At 34.5% G+C, this 21,526-nt stretch overlaps 1 protein-coding gene and 1 long non-coding RNA gene across 9 annotated transcripts in view; one reads left to right on the forward strand and one right to left on the reverse strand.

The window, feature by feature from the left end:
* Positions 1-11,632, reverse strand: part of LOC116552721 — an 88,116-nt gene extending 76,484 nt beyond the window's left edge. For all 5 annotated transcript variants that reach the window (XR_004269508.1, XR_004269524.1, XR_004269522.1 and 2 more), the window contains exons 1-3: positions 11,007-11,632; positions 10,566-10,627; positions 4,989-5,137 (exon numbers count right to left, since the gene is read on the reverse strand). This is a non-coding gene — a long non-coding RNA (uncharacterized LOC116552721). The remainder of the gene's footprint in view (positions 1-4,988; positions 5,138-10,565; positions 10,628-11,006) is intronic.
* A 91-nt stretch (positions 11,633-11,723) lies between these two features.
* The window catches only part of MEF2C (myocyte enhancer factor 2C), a 181,320-nt gene continuing 171,517 nt past the window's right edge, over positions 11,724-21,526 (forward strand). For 2 of the 4 annotated variants that reach the window (XM_032278427.1, XM_032277247.1), the window contains exon 1: positions 11,724-11,908. The gene's annotated coding sequence lies outside the window, so the exon portion shown is untranslated. The remainder of the gene's footprint in view (positions 11,909-21,526) is intronic. The other 2 variants (XM_032277232.1, XM_032277990.1) reach the window with 1 other exon arrangement.

The raw sequence follows: 21,526 nt of genomic DNA on the forward strand, positions 1-21,526 counted from the left end.
AAGGATGCACTGGTATTTTAATATGATTATCTGGTATAAAAACAATGAGCTACTACTCAACATATGCTTTCCCAAAGCTAGGAGAAACACAAACATTTCTCCTGATGAACTGGAATCTCCTGACCCACTCTGATCTGATAATAGGTGGCACCATTTCTATGCCTCTCTTTTTCTCCAATTGGCAGAAACGGTGAGCCAAAAACTCAAGTTATTCAACTGCAGGATCTTTGAGGGAGGGTCCGGGTTTTCTGGTTTAGTTTTATCCTACCCCCTTTTTATTGCATGCTTTTGTTTTAATTTTTATTTTAATGCTTTTATTATTATAATTTGCCAAGGCAGCTTTTTGGAACTAAGAAGAGCTATGGCACAAACGAGAGAGTGAATGAGCCTCGTACTATGATGCAATCAGTGAGATGCCACTCTTCAGAGCTTGGAAAGACTCATTCTGTCTGAGGCCCTTCTCTCTGATACAGGTGTGAAGCGCAAGGAATATTTAGCAACGCCAGCCAGGACACACATTTGGGATCACAAATAAACAGCAGAAACTATCCACAACTGACAACCACAGATCTATTAGATAGAAAGGCATGATATTCAAAGGGCAGAAATAACTCTGAAGTCATGCAAGCAGCTGTAAGTAATAGAGTATCATATTAGGCAGAAGTACCAGTGACTATCAGTAAAACCTAGAAATCATCAGCTCTGATCCTATTTCATGAAACTCACAGAATGAAATGAGTGCATAGAGACAGCATCCAAAGATCCAAGGAAACTTAGCAGAGGCCTAGTCCCATGTAGACAGAAGGGGACAATTCCCATGTCTGTAGAGTTACAGTGGCCCCTGGGATGTAATTCAGAACCATGGCCTCCCAAATCTAGCGAACTGCACAGATTCCATCTCAGAATGAGCAGTAGCAGGGCCACTACATGTGCCCAATGAGGAAAAGAGTCAAAGCCTCCAAATATGCTTCCTATTGTTGTTGCGTTTGGTCCAGGGACTGATAGGCTTGCTGTAGGTGGGAGTAGATTCAGCTCACTTTTGCTCAGGCAGAAGCAGAGGAGGGAAGGAAGATGTGGCAAGTGCCTTCTCTATGAACTTGAGGAATTATAGCAGTGCCTATGCAACTCTTGTTCCAAAATTAACACTTCAAGAATATTTAGGCAACTTTTAAAAAATACCTCTTCAGTAGCTTTCCAAATCTGTGGAAACTATACTGCTTCCTATTAATTCTTATTCCTCTCCAAAAATGCTTGTAATATATATTTTTAATTAATTTTTCATTATACTTTAAGTTCTGGGATACATGTGCAGAATGTGCAGGTTTGTTACATAGGTATGCAAGTGCATGGTGGTTTGCTGCACCCATCAACATAAGGTATTTCTCCTAATGCTCTCCCTCCCCTAGCTCCCCAAACTCCAACAGGCCTGGTGTGTGATGTTCCCCTCCCTGTGTCCATGTGTTCTCACTGTTCAACTCCCACTTATGAGTGAAAACATGGTGGTGTTTGGTTTTCTCTTCCTGTGTTAGTTGCTGATAGTGCTTGCAATATTTTTAATAGTATGGTTTTGTACATCCATTTTAACACCGGTACAATATTAAGGTTGTAGAAAAAGTATAGAATTTATGTAATGTTATATAACTTTGAGAATCCTTATAAATGCATTTTAAAGAAATAATTAACAGGAAATAACTAACAATTTTCTTAGATATATAGAGAGATATGAGAAGGAGAAGATAAGTAAAGATCATGGCCATATTAAAATCAGGGCCACAGAGTCACCACAAATTATCAGAAACATTCTAAGTCAAGTATACATACACTTGACTATTTTCTTAGAATGATTTTAAAAGATTTAGCACAAAAATGGGTTTCATTTCAGAAAATCAAAATTAATGAACATTTTAAATGAACAGTAGTATACAACTGACTACAATAAAGAATGAGGAAAGTGTTGGGATTGAATCAACCATAAATGATCTGTTAAATGTAAAGTATATTATATCTATATTAGCAAAATTCAAAAAAATGGTCTAAGATCCAATGATTCATCAATGTTTTAAACAGAAACATGAGGCCAAAGATAAAACTAAGTAGTAAATTTCACAAAGTAGACCTATGTAATTTCAAATTGGCTGCTATACTCTTCAAAGTAAAGGACACAAACCAAAGGTATTTATACACACCTTTTGTGATTTTTATTTCTAGGAGATGGATCAAATTAAACTCCAAGAATGTTTTCTGCCCGGTAAAGATTCCAGCAACACACATAGGTACAGACTCAGGCACTTAGTCCAATAGTAACTCCAAGAAGGTTTTCCTGACACTGACAAGAGGGGGTGAGTTTGGGGGTAAAAAAGAAAAAATAAATAAAGCATTTCCAGCCCATATATTGTAAACTCACCTATTCACATATTGGTGATATTTAGAAGCAGCCTAATAAAAATTAAAGGACAACTGAGTTGTCACAATGTACCAAGACCACAAATTCATATTGAGTGACTTTTCTAGTAATACCAACACAAAATCAAAATATAAATTTCCCTCAACATATCAGAAATAATATATATTCTATTTAGTTCCAAGAAAGAAAAAAAAACTTTTATAACTTGAGAAAACTCAAAATATGTGACAATCTGTCACTAAATTAAAATAAGCTATAGTAATAAGTGACTATGTAAAAACCCAACTGCAGCTATGCGTTCATCTTCACATACAAAGGCTATTTCTAAACGGGTCAGAGTAAAGCTTTGGCTGATACATGCTGATGGCAGAATAGGGCCAGAAATGAGCCAAAGCTGTGTGTATTCCAAAGCTCACTGATATTTAAATCTGGAGTGGGTCTTTGTGCTTACATTTGAACATGTTGTGAGAACACGAGCCTCCTGTTGCTTTGTAGTAATACATGCTCATTCTTATGAAATGTTTGCCTTGTATGGTTAAGGTATTTTACTGAGGCTATAAAAGGAGGGCACATCACTTTGGTGGGGATAGAGGAGAATCAACACAACTATTTTGCTAGTGCATTACTGCTAATACACATCCCTCAAATAGAAGCATGATCTGACTGGGAAGCTTTAAGAGACAAGAGTAGTAGAGACATTGTCCTATGACTTGGGAATGGGAACAAGGTATTTCTCCATAAGTATGTATTACTTCCCCTTAGCTGAAATAAGCACAAGAAATAACTAATGTTTTTCTCAGCTATAGAGACAGAGATAAGAAAGAATACAAAAAAAAGACTATGGCCATAATAAAAATTAGGAATACACAGTCACCACAAATTACCAGAAGATGAGAAAGAAATACTCTGTCCACTATACTACTGACATACACTGGAATATTTTATTAGAAGAAGTTTTAAAGGATTTGGTGCACAACCAGTTCTTATTTCAGAAAATCAAAATTGATAAAAATTTTCAGTGAAAAGCAGTATACAATTGGCTATTATAATTGGCTATCTAGTTCTTTGTACCCTCCACAAAATTGCAAGGTATTTTTTAACTTTTTATTTCAAGGTAATTAAAAATTCACAAAAACCTGCAAAAAAGTGTACAGGGAGGTCCTGTGCACCCTTCCTCTAGTCCCACTCTCAATGTTAACATCTTGCTAAACTACAATATTAAAACCAGGAAACTGACAATGGTACAATCCATGGAGCTTTTCATAGAATCCATAGATATTTCCCCAGCTATACATACACATATCTGTGTCTGTGTATGTGTGTATAACTCTATGCCATTATATCACATGTGTAGCTTCGAGTAACCCCTAGCACAATCAAGACACTTAACTATACCATCACCATAAGACTCCCTAGTGCTACCACTTTATGTCCAAGCCACCCTGTCCTCTTCCCCTCCCTAACCCCTGGCTACCAGTAATCTGTCTCTAGAATGGTCTTATTTCATGAAGTTTGTATAAATGGAATCATTCAGTAATGTATCTTTTTAAGACAGGTTTTTTTCACTCAGCACAATTTCTCGAGGTTCATCCAAGTTGTTGCCCATAATAACAGTTCATTAGTCTTTATTGCAGTAGTCTGCAGCATGCTCATATCACAGTCTGTCCAACCATTCACCCATTGATGGACATCTGGGCATTTCCAGGTTTTGGCTATTACAAATAAAGTTGCTGTGAACATTCATGTTCAAGTTTCTGTGTGAAAATTAAACTGCAACATTTTTGAGGGAATGAGTGGTGTTTTACTCACCACTGTATTCTCAACACTTTATATGACACATAGCAGGTAATCAAAAAGGTCTGTTAAAGAAATGAATGAGTGAACCAAAAAAAAATTCCTCTAAGTGGCAAAAAATAAAAAAGGACTCATCTGTTGGGGAAAACCTTGTTGGCAAGAAACATACTGAGAAGAGGTCCTGAACGAGCACTGACAGTTTTAAGACTGCAGCAGTGTTTCAGAAAGATTTCCTACACACACACACAAACAAACATCATTCAGAATATTTTAAAATTTGTTTTAAATATTGAGCTTCATATTAAGAAGCTGTTTGGATTAATAAGCTATAGCTGAACTTTTGAAGAAACAACTGAGGAGACTTCCATTTCTAGCCAAGATGGACTGAAAGGAACTGGACATGCCCTCCTTCCTTAAACAACCAAAAATGAACCCTGACAAAATATATGAAACAATGGTTGTCAAGACATGAGATATCAGACCACAAAGGACGTTGATCCCTAAGGAGGTGAGTCCTGTGATGACGCTCGCTTACGGTCCTAAAGGTTTCTTTGCACAGGTGGGGCAACTAACTCAAAGGAGGCAAACTGCCTGAGTTGAGGAAACAGAGCTGAAGGTATGGGATAATAAAGTGGCTAGAGCTTTCAGGACAGAGTTCAGGAGAGAGCAGATGCATAGACAATAATCCCTTGAAATCTGCAGAGAGTCACAGAGATCTGGATATAAGTGTGAGGAAACTACCCAAGGCTGGGAAAAGAAACATCTGAAATAATTATAGGGGGAACAGTACCTGGCACCTTCCTAGGGCTGGAAATAGGCCTTTTGTCACCAGTCAGAATGGAAAATCTCTTAATTCATATGCAATTAGGTAAAACCTCAGTAGTGGGAAATGAGGTAGACTATGCACTGCTCTGGTCTCTCCTAGCTAACATTTTAATCCTGAAAAATGGAAAGCAAAAAGAGCCAAGTGAATCTTTCTATATCTAGCTGGTGGCATTACACCAAGAAACAATTCTACATGACTTAAACCCTCAGTAATATATATATCTTTACAGAGAAAAGAGCGACAGTATACAGGATGTGTACATCACGACTGATGGTAGTAGTCTTGGTATTATTACTCTGAGCCTGTCGTAAGTGTATTGTAGCATAAAGCAAGTAAGTTGCTAGTATCATTAAGAATTAGGACTGTAGGATGGTCAGCTGGGGAGAAAGGACATTGATGTGATACAAGATTGATGTGACTAAATTAAAAACCTGTTGGCCTGTATGTTAATAGGAAGTATTAGTGTTAGCTCCTGTTGTATTTAATCTTGAAATTATACACACAGACACACACACACACACACACTCTTTCTAGCTCTTTTCTTTGAAATGGCTTAGATTAAGGACTAAGTCAGCAGCAATGAACTCACTAATTTCAAGATTATGGTTTTCAAGTACTATTTCCAAGACCAAAAAAAAAAAAAAAAAACACTAGAATTTCTTGGATAATTGCCTGATTCCAGGATTGGAAAGGAAATGTTAAAGATGAGGCTGTTATATTTTGTCATACCAATTATCATGGAAGCTCTCAAAAACTTGAAGTTCTTTCAAAAACACATAGGAACCAACAGAGATAAACTTTGAGTAATCAGAGATGTGGCAATCTGGGAATTCATAATTATGATAACTGCAATAGATTGAAGTACATCCATGTTCATAATAAAATTTTTAAAACCATTGGTAAACTTTAGAGGATGTTAAAGAACCACACATTATGTTAGGAACTGATAAAAGAATCAAGCATCCATCCTGATTTTCTTATATAAATTGAAACTATAACACTAGTTTATAAAAGCATTCAACACAATAAATAAACCAAAAATGACAGTTATATTGACATTTTTCAAGGTCTAAGGAATAAATGGACGTAGGCTATGATCAACACCACCTGCTAATGTCACAAAAAGAGAAAGAGACAGTAGTCTTGCCCCCATCCCCTAAATGAATTTGATCAAGTTTCTAGAGCCTTTACTACCCATTAACAGGTAAGAAACAGGGCAGAGGAGTTCATTAAATGACTCTACAGGAATGCAGCAGCAAATTCAGACTATGGAAAGCTGTACAGCACAAATAATCCAGTTTCTTAAGAAACCAGGGAAAATAAACATAAACCTATAAATTAAGAGACATATTAACCAATTACAATGTATGGACCTTATTTGAATCCTGCTTCAAACAGTAGAGAATACAAAACTTTAGGGGATGACCTGAAAATTTTGAATATTGGTTTTATATATTTGAGGATGTTTCAGATGTGATTCATTTTTCAGTCAAAAAAAAATAATCTTTTAAAGATACAAACTGAAATGTTACCAGATAAAATGATGTCATGTCTGGGATTTGCTTCAGAATAATTTGAGGTGGAAGTAGAAAGTGGAAACAACAATGACGAAACAAACTGGCCCATGAGATGACAGCTGTTGAAAGTAGGGATGGTTATACAAAAGTTCATTACCTTTTTCCCTCTGCTCTTCTAATATATTCCGAATTTTCATAGCAAAAAGGTAAATACACTTAAAAGTAAACAAATATATACTAGTTTGAGGTGGTGGTTGAGGACTCAGAAGTTACAGTCTGTATTTCTGAATGAAAGGAATTTCTCAAACATGCAGATATCAGAGCTATGTAGTATTCCCTCAATAGAGAACCATGTTTTCTCTGCACAGAACACTGGTTTCTGAGCAAGGATAGACCATTTCTCTGAAAACAGATCTGGCAATATGAAAGTGGTTGTCTACTTAACTGAAGATACCAAAAGAAAAAAAGAAGACCAAAAAACTGGGTCTACAAATGTGGTTGTTGGTTCTCCTTGTTTTTTTTTCAAATAAGGCTCGGTTTAGGAGCAGTCTAATAGAGCATGTGACTGCTATCCTTCCAATAGTATCTTTGCAAATAAATACAACCCATACAATTCAATTGTCCATCCCATTTTTTCTGTTTGTTTATTCATCTTCAACAGCAGTTTCACCTCACACTTTTTGGATTTTTCATTCTGAGGCAAGGAAGAGGGATCTTTAGAGATGTCAGAAAAGTTTTCTGATGTCAGATAATTCATTGGAAAGTACGTTTTATCCAGAATCCTACAGTTTTTCTGCATGAAGGAACACTGAGTAGCTTGTCCAAGATTTTGCCAAAGGAAGTCTCTTCTCTCTCACTTATCTGAATCCTATACATCCTTCCAAAAGAACATGCCCAGGTCCAACAAATGGAGTTTAAGGATGAATGTCTTCCATTTAAAAAAACATTTCTCAGAGTGTCTAGGGTTCAATATCCTACAAATAATCAGCATTCGATAATGAGTTTACTGACTTTTAAAATCCATATAAATTTTAAATTTTCAATATTATTTTATAGGCAATTATTCTGTTTATAATATTACTGTCTAGCATTATTATAAAAGTATCATCATAAATCCTAATGATCATTTTCACTAAATGCCTGAGAAGGTCACGGGAGATTCAAATTCTGATGTGTGCTTTGGGAGCAGAATCAACTTTTGGAGAAACAAGGCTAGCACTTTTTGAGGTCAATTACATTTTTTCAGATGGAGTTTTGCTCTTGTTGCCCAGGCTGGAGTGCAATGGCACAATCTTGGCTCACTGCAGCCTCCACCTCTTGGGTTCAAGCAATTCTTTTGGCTCAGCCTATCAAGTAGCTGGGATTACAGATGTCTGCCACCATGCCCGGCTAATTTTGTATTTTTAGTAGAGACAGAATTTCACCATGTTGGGCAGGCTTGTCTTGAACTCCTGACCTCAGCTGATCCACCCGCTTCAGCCTCCCAAAGTGCTGAGATTACAGGCATGAGCCACTGTACCCGGCCAATTGTAACTAAACTTTTAAAAATATTTGTCCCCATAGTTAGAATTTGCATGAGCGTATTTATTTTTTTCACGCAGTCTTGTTTACAATGGCCATTTTAAAAGATGCTATCCCAAGCTTATAAAGCAATTTTATAATTGCTTTATAAGGAATGTCTCCCTGTTGACCATATTAAAAGCATTCATTTCTGAGAAAATATCATAAATCCTACTGTAATAATAATTCAAATATTAAAGTAAACATAAAAAATTATATCATTTGACAAAATACCAAAAAAAAAAAAAAAAGGATAGAAAATCTCTGCAGGAGGGTATTTAATTTCTAATGAAAACAAAACAGTACTCTTTACAATTTGGCCTATTACATGACAGTATTTCTCAAAATCCTGCTAAATTAATGTTGCAACACAGTTTTTCAGGCACTGATGATTTTAGTTATGGTCAATTGTACTTGATATACAGATAAGAAATAACTGATGGAGATATCAAATCTATACATATTTGACTCTTTCCACATTTCTAAGTGATCTAGACGAGAACTAGGTTGTTTATAAGGTAGCCACTAGTTATGTGTGAGCTATTTATATTTAAATTAATTAAATGTAAATACAATTTTAAATTAAGTTTCTCTGTTGCACTAGCCACGTGTCAAGTACTCAACAGCCATATAAGGCTAGTGAGCGCCACGTTGGGCAGTACAGATATGGAACATGTCCATTATCACAGAAAGTTCTAGTAAACAAAGTCTGTCTACATTAGAAAGGCTAATACTGATGAATGGAAAATCTCAAATATAAACATAAAATATATTTTTATAGCAGTTTGCCTTCTGTTATAGGAAGTTTCATTAAATATGTCAAATTTAAATGTTTTTTTTTCTGGAAAAATCTATATTCTAATGTAAACCGTTAAAATTGTACCATGAGCACTGTACTGTAGATTTTCATTTTCCCCATATTACAAGGACAACAAATTTGAAAAGATTCCATCTTCTCAAGATAGTGAATTACAACATTACCTGGTCTTTTCCTTCATTTAGCATTTTCTTTCTTTGTAAAGATCTATTCTAACCCCTCTCTGCTGCCAACTTTACTCAGCAAAACCCACCTTTATTATGCAGCAAGGATTTCCTACTTTAGAAGGTAGTACTTCGGGCCTCAAACTCCACACTTGTGAAGTTTGTAAGTTACATAAAAAATTAAATTCCTAGCCAGACCTTCCTAATAGGTGAGGAGGCCCCTGGGCCTTTCCAAAGTTCCAGGAAATTCCTTAGTCTGACACAACTTTTCTCAATTCAGAAAGATGCATGTTGTGACATATATTAAAAGACAGAAATACGTGAATGCATAAACAATAGAATTTGACATAATTATGTGATAAAGTGAAATGCTCCTGCAGTTAGATATTGAACATGAAAGGCCTCTCTAATTCTTCAGAGAAACTGTGAGATAATCTCTACCATTTATGCTTAGCAAGGAGCCATGCTGTAGAGGAAAAGTAGAAATACACACAAGTGACAAAAGCAAACAAAATACATATGAAAAACTCTCAAACCACCCTCGATGAAAGGTAATATGTCTGTATTGAAATATTAAGTAAATCATATAGTGAATATAGAAGGCAAAAAATGAGGTCTATAATTACATGAGTATATAGAAGATGTTAAGTATTTTTGTGAAAAAGTATGCAAACAATAATGAATAATCATTTCATATTGAAAATAATTTAATTTTAAAAGTAGATAGTACAAATACGAAAAAACAATGAAGTCCATCTAAGGAAATAGTAGAAATTTCAAATATTTTAGGAATGATTTTCTCCAGAGTAGCATGTTGTTTAGAAACTAAATTTCCACAGTAGATTTCATAGCTCCTGAAAATGAATTAAAACTTTGATATTAGCTGCAGAAATGCACATTAGTTTGGGGGGAGGGGAGAAAGAAAATAATGTGCCAACCTCCCAACCCTTTCCCCAAACAGATTTTTGCATCTTGGTAATTACACTTACTTTCAAGATTCTTTTCTTGGTTTAAACATGTAATCTTGTCTCTTTGCTCACTTACTCACTCTTCAAGCAAGCCTACAGCCAAATAAATTGCCATAAATGTTTACCGATAACCCATTATTTTCCAAGAAATTTTTTCTTAATTTTTAAAATTTAACAAGCTTAACTACAATTAAGAAACCTCTCCCGGCACAAGGGCTCTGAAACATTGTTTGGGTCTTGGAAAGGTTTGAAACTCTCAATTCATTAGGACTTTGAGTAGCGGTTTTGTACCTAAGAACTATTGGAGAGGTTGGGACTAAACACATAATTTTATGAAATATGACGAAAATGTGAGAGTTTTGTTATGGCACACATAACAATCAAGAACCTGTTTCTTTTTAGCAAGCTCCTAAAAAGTACCTCCCTTATAATTATTAAATACAAACACTCACTTATTCAGTACTCAGCTAGCTTTTAAACTCTGAACAGAAGTACACAGTGAGAGAGGTACTTACATGGTTTCCTTGGATACTGGATGATGCCATTCAGGTCTATGTTTTTATCTGAGAGTGGTGCCCTGTGGAGAAACGAGGCTTGGTGAGTGGCTGTTTATACATAGTAAGTAAATAGGAACTTTGTTTATTTGACAAAGCATTTTTTATTTTGACCAAGCTTTCCTTTCTCATCACACCCAACTCCTGTAAACAGCAATAATATGATAGAACAGGTACTCTGTACAACTCTTTTTAACTCCACTTAAGAAATCATAATTATTAAGGCAGGAGCTTGGAATGCTTTGACTAAGCATTCCAAGAGCTTCTTTATATATCTTGACTATTTTATTTATGTCAAGCATATTAATGAATATTGCCTCTCTATCTTCCTCAAAAGGAATATTTCTCAAACCAATAAATAAATTCGACTAAAACATTCACATAAATGATAAATTTCCTTACCTTAACCAAAAGAGAAGAGATATCAAGCTTTAGCCAGTTTCTAAACATGAAGGGTTTCCACAGACCTTAGCTGCCATTTTAAACGCTCTTGTGATTTCCTAGATCCCCAATAGTTTTAGTGCAATGAGCATACAATTTTGACATTCAGTCCCTCAGAACTACACACATTCTAATTTTGGCAGTATGATTAATCCCTCGTATGTGATAAGTTATTTAACCTTCTAATATTTCTTAGGATCGAAAAGAACAAATGAGCTGCAGCAAAGAATGGCAAATAACTCTAATGCTTAACACAATTTAATAACCTGAAATGAAGTAAGTATGTGCTATGTTTCCATTAAAAAGTTTCCAGCCACAATTAATTGAACGAAAACTTGTCTTGTTCCAAGATTATTCTTGGAAATGTAATTTTAAAATCTGCTTGAAATGAGGAAACTTACTTTTTTATACCATATGAAAGCAATTTCATTTTTTAGGAATGATTTTTGGATAGACTTCCTATTGGATATTTTCCATTGGAACTAGCAGCATAGGGGGTCGGGAGAGGGGGAGGGGAGGGAAGCAGTTCTGTGTTCTTTTGCCAGCACTGACAAAGGTCTGGTTGTCAGTGATACCTTTACAGCTAAATTTACTCCAGAGTGACAGAAACAGGTGCACCTCGGCCTGCCAGACACTTGTGCAGAGGGATCACGCATCTCACGGCTTGACGATCAAGGGGGCAAAGCCTCGGTCTTCATAGAAAAGGAGAGGAGGCAAACGCAGCCCAAACTGGGGGGTTTCTCTTCAAAGCCAGCTGGTCTGGCTTTATTCTACAGGAATTTTTTTACCTGTCAGAGTTTGGACAACAAAGCCCTCAGCAGGTGCTGACGGGTACAACTTCCTGGAGAAGCAGAAAGGCACTGGTGAGTTTCAATTGCCAAAATGTATTTTTTAATCTCTAAAAGTTAATTTTGTTGTCTTGAAACAGGCACCACTGAGGTACCTGTGTTCACAAAGTTGATGAGACCATTGGAATTAGAGCCAACTCGCTCAACAGTGGGTTTGCCTGGTGTGAAAGTAAAGCTGTTACCATGTACAAATTTTTAGACTTTTTTTTAGGTTTTAAAAAAAAAGATTCTATTTTTAATATTGGTCTCTTTCATTATTGTTTTCAATATTTGGAAGATGAAAAGTTAATTATGTATGTAATATTAGACTGTTTCACACATAACATTTTAGTCTCTTTTTTATCTAATTCTGTCATCATCTTTTCTGAATAAAAAGTTATTTTCTAATAAATCTCCCAAATAAGAAGGTGCAATGGTACACGCTCTTTTCAAAAATTACATGTGCTGCATTTTTTAAATGTGTGCATGTTACAAGAACATTATTAGAGAGAATATGCAATTAACTTTATTTTAACACATTTTAAAAATACATATTGCATGTATAATTTAAAAATTTAAAACATATTTTATGTTTAATAATTAAATAATAGTATATTGTATTATAGTAAATATTATTTAATAATTAAAAGTGGCAATATTTTCTCATTACTTTACAAAGAGTTTCTTTCGAGAAAAATCTTTGAAATAAACAACCAAGACAGTCCTAAAGCATGTTTTTTACGTCATTGATTTCCAAAATTAGTACATTTATGTATTTTTTATTTTTATTTTGTGAATTCAAAAGTTTAGGCAAAAATATTTTTTTCAGAATAGGATTTTAATTAATGCAAAATATGAAAAAATGAGACCACATGTTAGGACATATTTTTAAAAAGTGATTCTATTTCAGGGACTCATTCTTTTAACTATGCTTCACAGCATTTCTCTACAAATTTTTATATTATAGTAAATTGAAAACATTTATTTAAGCAAGTAAGCAGCTCAAAGCTAGAGCCTATACATAGTAAACATATGAAACCATTTTAATAACCAAATTCCATATTCACAAGCAACAAAGGCTAATGAATTTAAAAGACACAACAGTATACATTGATCAAGAATGCTATAAGTTATTATGCATAAAATCAATTTTCTTGGCTGTGGGGGGTAGAATTGGTGCTTAAGAAAGAAAAGACTCCTACCAATATAAATTACTATGAGGCAATTGTTTTACTATGATGATCCCATAAATAACTTCCAATCTACATCCTTAATACATAGCTGTATAGTGGAAAAAAAATGAGATCTGACTTTTTTAATGACCACTGCACCTGAAATAATTTTCAAATCAATGACAACATAAATATGCCACAAATGTATAGCTATCATTACTCTTTTAAACTGTCGTAATTACTGTTGAAAATCAGAAAATATTTGTGGTTTAAAAAATTATCAGAAATGGTCCACCCAAAAAAGTATCTAATATTTTTAAAACATAATCTTATCCACAAACATTTTAATGGACCCATATTCTAAAAAATTAAAACCCAAATATACTTTTTATCATAAATGGTTACAAGCAGAATGTATTTCAAATGATTAAAACATTTAAATATATATGTGTATTTATTGCTGTTTCAAGCTGCCACTTTTGTATGATATTTTGTCATGTTTCATTGTATTGATTCAGCCACTTGAGTAATTATAGTTGCTAAATTTTTAGAATAACTTCATTTGTCTCTGAAAAAATTAGTATATATTTCATGCACTTGAAAATTTTAACTTTCTTTTTCTAGTCTGTTAAATACTATATTCCTGAACAATCACATCATTGACTTTTAAAGATCATAGTTACTGCAAAACTGAACATGTGCTCTTATGTTGACGTCAGAATTATATTTGTTAACTTTTCATATGCATTACTGTTGGCTATAATTATTACATTGTCACTAACATTAAGTGTAAGCAAGCCAAAAGCTTCTGCCAAACTATTGTTTATGACTCTGTCAATTATTTAAGTGTAAATGAACCTATTGGAAATAATGTTAGATATAGCTCAAATATTTCAAAATAACTAAAATGTATCATTTTAACTATGCCTGAGTTGTAGACTTACTCTAAAATCCTATTATTTTTTTCATTATGGAAAGAAGCTGTAAATTCTTGTTCACCATGCAGCTATGTTTGTCTTTTCTAATAAATCTTCAACATTGTGTCACAAAAATACCTATGCCAGCTCCCTCAATGTATGGGAATGGTTTATTTTAATAAAATATTGGAGTTTAAAGTAGCATTGATTTACACCTGCTCTAAATTTTTAACGTTAAAACATGCATTTCAAGCATTATTTGCAAGATATCCTCCTGTCTTAAAGATAGTTTATTTACAGTGGAGAAAATTGTTTTCCTGTTTCAAAAAGACACTTAGAAAAACATTTTGTTTAACCCTATATATTAATAGAAAAAAAATCTTGATTCTTCCAATAATTAATGTCAATTAGTTATATTGTGAATATTAGCCTATTTAATTTCAGTACAACAAAGTTTCCAGCTAAAATGGTTTACTTGTATTTAAAGCAACGAAAATATTTTGGCAGCTTTACATGTATCTCCTCATTGACCAGCCACCTGACTGACAGCTGTCAACTGTCCATGTGCCAAATGTAACCCAGTAAAGATAAAAATTACATATTACTCATCCCTGTTGATAATACCTGGTGCCAGTAGGTTTTCAAATAGGAATAACTAGACTCTAGATAAACAAACAAGTAAGTGAGGAATCATTTCTACTGCCTACCATTCCTCCTTTGTCACTAACTCATTTCCCCTTCTTTTTCTGATTGATCCCTTTTCCCTTGATGTCCATATCTACAAAGTTATTTTCTTAAAGAAACTTCCAGAGTATGTTACAGAGTATGCCCATGAAAATACTGGGCAGCCAGGTAATGATGCCCACACATTTCTTTTAGTCATATTTTCTTTTGAGCTCCTAAACTCTTTCAGAGTTATGGGAAAAAAGCTTTAAAACTTTCAACTTCTCATTTTCAAAGAAAATAAAATCAAAGAACAAAAATGAAATTTACCAAAGGTCACCAAGGTAGCTATGTAGATACAGACTTGGATCTGTCTCTCAACTTAATATCCAGTGATTTGTTTTCTAATTAGACTTTAAACATGTTGACTATTAAACTATAAGTAACAATGATCACATGGAAAATTAATGTGAATTACATTCCTTTGAAGAACACTTTTCAGTCACCAAACTTAATACCTTGTTAGAGAAATACACATTTTTATCACAGCATATTGAAATGTAGGTCTAAAAAAATATAAGACTATAAATATACTAAAACATCTATGGTACAAACTTTTTGGTTTGTTCTACCATTTAAATGGATTTACAAACTGGAAATATTTATGAATGTATATGAAATAGCAGAAATAAAAAATAATCAAAGGTAATACATATATTTGGAAGATAAATGTAGAAATAAAAAATATAGGTTGGAATATAGGATTTTTTAAGATTTGGAGTAATTAAAAATACTAAATATTCTAACACATGAGCATATATATATATTCAAGTGCATAATACATTATATAGTTCATATAATTGACTTAACTGACTAGCGTGTGTGTGTGTTTGTGTGTGTGTGTGTGTGTGTGTGTGTGAATTAAAAAAACCTCACTGGATCCCAGAGGCCACATCAGCAAGTGTTTCCTAACAGCTCAGAAATTCTACCATTCAATAATCCTGTATTAATATAACAATCTTATATAATTCCAAAATTATTCATTATATTAGTAAGTATTTGATATTTATATAATTTGTTGATGACATTTGTGCAATATATTAATCCAGTCAGGGTTATGAAAATATTAATATTCAAGCCAAATATTTGTCTTATGGATCTCCGGAAAAGAAATTGTTTAGTTGAAATCTATCACATTCTGAATTTAAAAGAATTTATCTTAGTCCTGGGCTTTGGAGCAGTACTTGCTTATAAGAAATGTCAGCTTTAAAACTCAGACATACAAATTAATAAGAAGAAAAGAAGCGATAAAGCTTAAAATATTGAGATAAAATATAGGAGGAAATTGTGGCCAGGTTTCCTCTGCAAGGGATTTATCTAAAATAATCAATATTTTAAAGTCTGACTAACAACATCATTTAGCAACTAAATTGTATATCTAAATTTGAAAATGTATTTGCTTATTCCATTACATTTAGTTCAAATCAACATTAGTCATTAATCAACAAACCATTTAACAATATGCAATAGCAGTATGCAAATCAATTGCAAGCAAAATAATCAGTAAATAACATCCATTTCTAGCAATTTGAAAGATAGGAGTGTGGAAGCAAAACGTGCAAAAGCACAAGACTTTCAAGTAAGTTTAATCATTGCTCTGCATCCCAAAGGGGTTTTAGTGAAAATGAGTGACTTGTCCCTTATCTGCCTCTGATGATAAAGGCCTCCTCATTAGAGTTGAAGAGTGTTCTTCAAAGAGCACCAGAGCAGAAGTAGGAAGATTTGAGTTGGGCTCTCTGTTTCACTGCAAAGTAATTTTGTGACTGGAAACACATCACTTAACTTCTGTGACGCTACTCAATGGATGGGCCCTTTTGCTCAGTAATGTACAAATCAGAGGAAAGGAAGTTTTAGTTATCCAATGAAAGATATTTCCTCTGTTTTATGTGAGGAAGTCTCAAAAGGAATCTGGATCATTATCAGTGGGTTCCTGTCTGCAGTGACATGCCCCACACTGTCCCTATTGCTATAAGTAGCCCACCATATAGGCATTCCAAGTCATTAAAGCTGACACAGTATCTAGCCTGTGAAGTCAGTGGGCAAAACAAAATCACTTTGCAATACACTCCAGACCAGCAGGTCATATTTTTTCTACTTGGGAACCCTAGTAACGTAATACAAAAGTCTCATTCTCAAAATTATATTATGATGCGAAGCTTTGAACCTTTCAGTATGCACGGTAAGGCTGAATTGACAAAAAGGACTGAATGGTCATTTCATACTTTTAATTTTATAGAATAAGAGGACAATTTGCAAACTTAAAAAGATATTCTACACACACACTGCTGTAAGCCAACATGATAATGTATTTGTTTAGGTCAGGAGAATGTTGGAACAAGAAACAGTGTTCAAAGTATCTGAATCCTAGTACAGTATGTCTGCTACATGTAAGTATTTTGGTTATGTTTGATGAATAAATGGATTGAAATAATGGATAAATATAGGTGGAGAGTTCAATATTTTTAAGGAAACTTGTAAAGCAATAGTTTTACAAGAGTAATAATCATTTATGATTGCTATTTTTATTTCCACAATGACAGAACTAAAACATGATGAATGTATTTAAAAAAGAAATCTTAATCCAAAAGAGGTTAAAGACCTAAGATATGGATCACTCTGTTGCCAACGATGGCAAAGTTGTGCAGGTTCTTTATGACTGCTTGACAGACGGAGGTGATTACTGAGGTCATAAGGAACATTTGCACTGATTAAAAATCTCTTTACAAAGAAGCCACATTCCTCAAGTGACTATGACCAGTGACAGTCCTATTTTCATGGAGTCTAGTCTCATAGCAGCTGACAGTCACTGAAGCATGAAAATGTTTGGGAGTTCCTTGTCACCAATGGTAGAGATCCCTGGATCTGAAGCCCGTTTTACAGGTTTTGCTGAGGTATCAGGACCCAATGGGCAGATTCCATCCAAGAAAAGATAAGGGCTATCCCTCATATAAGCAAAGATGAAGAATTGTACAGAAATTTGAGATAATTAGGTTTCCATATTGCTTAACTAGTTTTCTAATTACAACAGACAGAGCATTGTGGCGTGTCTTCTTTTTTCTCGTTTACAATTTTGAACAAAGATTCACCTTACCATTTTGAAAGATTCTCATGACTTTAAAAGTTGCACAGAATTTGTTAACATTAGTGGAGAGAACAGGAGTAAATAACAAATGGAGAGAACAAAAAGTTATGGCATTAGAGGGATCTGTGGATCTCATGCTTCCCCTCATCCTAAGAGAGCGGCAGGCAAATAAGTCCTATGCAAGAACCATTTGAGGAGCCCGTTACAATGCAGATTCCCTGAGATAGCAGCTTAGTGGGCCTGAGGCGGGGCCCAGGAATCTGCATTCTAACATGCACCTGGGTGATTCTGAGGCACTTTGATAAACTGTTCTTTGTGCTAGCCTGTTAACATCCTTAAAAGGAGCCTTCTTTTGTGAGGAGGATCAGTTCTCCTGCTCTACAGTAACAAGAAAACTAACAATGAGTGATCCCAAGTCCCAAAAGGTCAAAGGGAGCATATAGACACAGCTATAGACTTTGCCTTTTAAATGTATTGTCTGATATAATTAAACACTACTGTATTGAGTGGTTCATTTATTTTAATTATCTTAGGTAGATTGGAAAATAAGTGCCGTTGAATACTAGTGAAAAGCCAGAAAAAAATCATTCTCAAGTTTTCTTAAGTTTAAGATGCTAAATAATACAGTTTGAACTGTGATGAAAAGGCTTGGGGGAACTCTTCAGGACAGTCATTAAAACAATACAATCAGTGCTTACCATGGGAAGTATGAGAGCATACAGCATACACATTCACCAAGTTTTAGAATGCTCAATGAATCATCGCTGACCTGCAGAGTTTAAGAGGTTATAGCCCAGTGGTAATGTGAAAGAAACCACAGGCTCTATTCTCCTGTGGATGAGTTTATTTTGTGGCCATAGACTACACAGACTAGAATCTCACAGCTATGAAAGGATGAGGTGAGACTGTGTGGATGCATGAACATAAATTCTTCACAAATACTACATAACCAACACAAGCGCAGACCTTATTCATTGTAAGTTAATCATCATTGCAATCAAAGAGTAATTACAGTGATTAATAACAAAATAATCATAGAAGTTATTTTATGGCCATACTATGTATAGCATGCATCATCAATTGTTTAGAAATAAGCTCCTTTAGTGATGATATTTTATTTTGAAGTGATTCCGATAAATCAAAAAATAATAATACCCTATGTTTCTGAAACGGAAAATGTAACTTTCCAACGCAAAGGAAAAATCCTGTTAATAACCAATTGTGTGTGTGTGTGTGTGTGTGTATGTCTTTACTGAGTTCAAAACTGATAATAAAGAATTTACAGCTGATAATGAAGAGAGGAAGCAGGAAAGACAAAGGAAGGAAGGAAGGAAATAATGAATGAATGCATAAAGGAAAGAAGGAAGGAAGGAAATGGAATAACTGGGAGGAAATCTGTTGGCTAGCTATTTAGCCATTGCTAAAGAGGTGAAGAGGAATAAGAAAGTTGTAGAATGTGTCTTACTTTACTAGTGTTCAGAATCTTTTACTTAGACTCTTATTTCTTTATTCTAAATCTTGAATGATGATTTAATATAAAATGTATTCCATTTGATATGAATAGTCTTTATTTGCAGATTTAAGACTATGCTAAGTTGGGAAATGTTTATGTACCCCATCTTTGCACAAAGGAAGCAGCTTTATCTGTGATTTAATAAAGGAGATAAAAGGCAGAATGAAATTTGCCCTCTAATCCTAACTAAACCTCTCCCCAAACCTTTCAAATTCTTTCTTTCATCCAACAAGAGGCACCCATTCTCTTCACAGAGTTATTAAACCCTCTTCAAGCCATTTCAGATAAATAATCACTAATTACACCCCTGGTGGCTTTGGTGGGGGCAGAAGGGACAGCACACAGGCTAAGTCTGAGTGACAACATAGTCACAATGCCACAAGGACCCGCACTGGCTGTGTGCCTCATATTGCAAAGAGGGAAGAGAGAAAGAGGCCAGAGGAACAAGGTACAATTTTTTTAAGTATATAAATTTTCACGGAGTATCTTGATATTTTGCTGACAGAGAGTTCATCTTCCAATCCCAACATTTTCAAAAACAAAACTGCTTCTTCAAGTAAGAGCCAGGTTTCCAAGTTACTTGCGTCCAAGGCTTAGATCTGTGTGGACAAATGAAGTGGCTGCTGGCGGGAGGGACCTGAGGCACACTTAAAGTTCTCCCTAAAACACCTCCTGACCAACACAACAGGGTATCTGTGGAAGCATGGATTATTACTCCTTTGGATTATTAATTATTTTCAGAAAACTTTTGAAGAGAGGTTCATTTAAAGTGGTTGCACATTGATAGCATGTCATGGATTAGGCGGCTGAAGTGGCCAGTTCCTCTGATAGAATATAGTTGGAAAGAATCCCGGGACATAAAGGGCGGCTGAGGGATGAAAAGACCTTGTAGGTCGCATCAGTGGAAGGCCCAGAGGAGAAAGAAGCACTAGTGAAAGAGCTATTATTGATTACAAAAATTGCTGCTGGGCGAGTGGAGCATGCCAAAGGGAAAGCAGGGCCTGCTGAAGGTGACTACAGGGAAGAGAGGGATGCAAAGACAAACCTCCACAACCTTGCAGTTGTGCATATGCTACACGGATAAAAGTGCTGATTAAGAGGATTTAACTTGGATCTAATAGGAAGCCACTAATTTAACATATTTACGCTCAGTTCCCTTACATTTAAGATTACGTAATAAGTAATTTAGAAGACGTCTGAAGTAACCAAAAAATAAAACTTTGGAGTCTTATTCTGGGCAATGGGTACGTAATTACTCTCATAAGTTTGATAAAATCCAATAAGAATACCCCCAAAAAAGTTTATATAAGTAAAAAAAGAAAAGTTTATCTAAAGACAATATTATATGGAACACTGACAAGGATGATATAGTTAACAATCCAAAATGTAAGAATTCTTGGTATAACACATATTCACTTAATCAACATACAATCATAAATATGTTTATATCTACTTTAAATATCAAATACTATCATAAAATAGCTGTTTGGAAGCACCAAACTGATAGAAAAGAAGCCATCTTTTAAAATATCATTAGATAACTACAGCATTGATATGTTTTCCAGGAATATGGGATAGTTCTTGAAGTGAAATGGTATATAACAGTTAACATTGATTGAGAATTTTCTATATGCGAGGCACTAAGTGGACAGAGAAGTACAATTTCATGTGCTTCTCTCAGCAAAATCATCATCATTGGTAGGTTCTGCCACCTTCCCCATCTTACAAAAAGGACATTTAGAAAACTAAGGTTGGTTATTTCGTGTCTAAAGGGGCATTCTGGTCCAAAGTGTCTGATTTACCCTCCCCTGCCCGTTTTATACTCTTTGAAAAGAACATTTCCCGTGCTGTTTATATGTGATATATAACTACTAATTTAGTGAAAACATCTTTTTAAAAAATTACCAGACCTTTTATGAGTGTTACTTGTCAAAACTGTCTCCTTAAAGGCTATACAATCATATCAAAAACACCTTTGAAATTCCCTTTAGATCTTCAATTAGTGTCTATTTATGAGACAAATATCAAATAATCTAATGCTTTATAATCAAATCTTAGTTTTCATCTTGTTTACTACATTTGGCTTGGATTTAATTTTGGCAAAAATTTCAACCTCGACAATAAAGATTTGCCAACAATCAGACCAGTTTTAAGACTGTGTAGCAAATCCCTGAGGAGATTTCTGAATAGACTTGGGCAAAGACAACATTACTGAAATAAATGAATAGCCTTCTAAAGTGCCTACCT

This window comes from Sapajus apella, unplaced genomic scaffold (assembly GCF_009761245.1).
Source record: "Sapajus apella isolate SASKATOON/1434 unplaced genomic scaffold, GSC_monkey_1.0 scaffold1, whole genome shotgun sequence".
NCBI classification, from domain to species: Eukaryota; Metazoa; Chordata; class Mammalia; order Primates; family Cebidae; genus Sapajus; species Sapajus apella.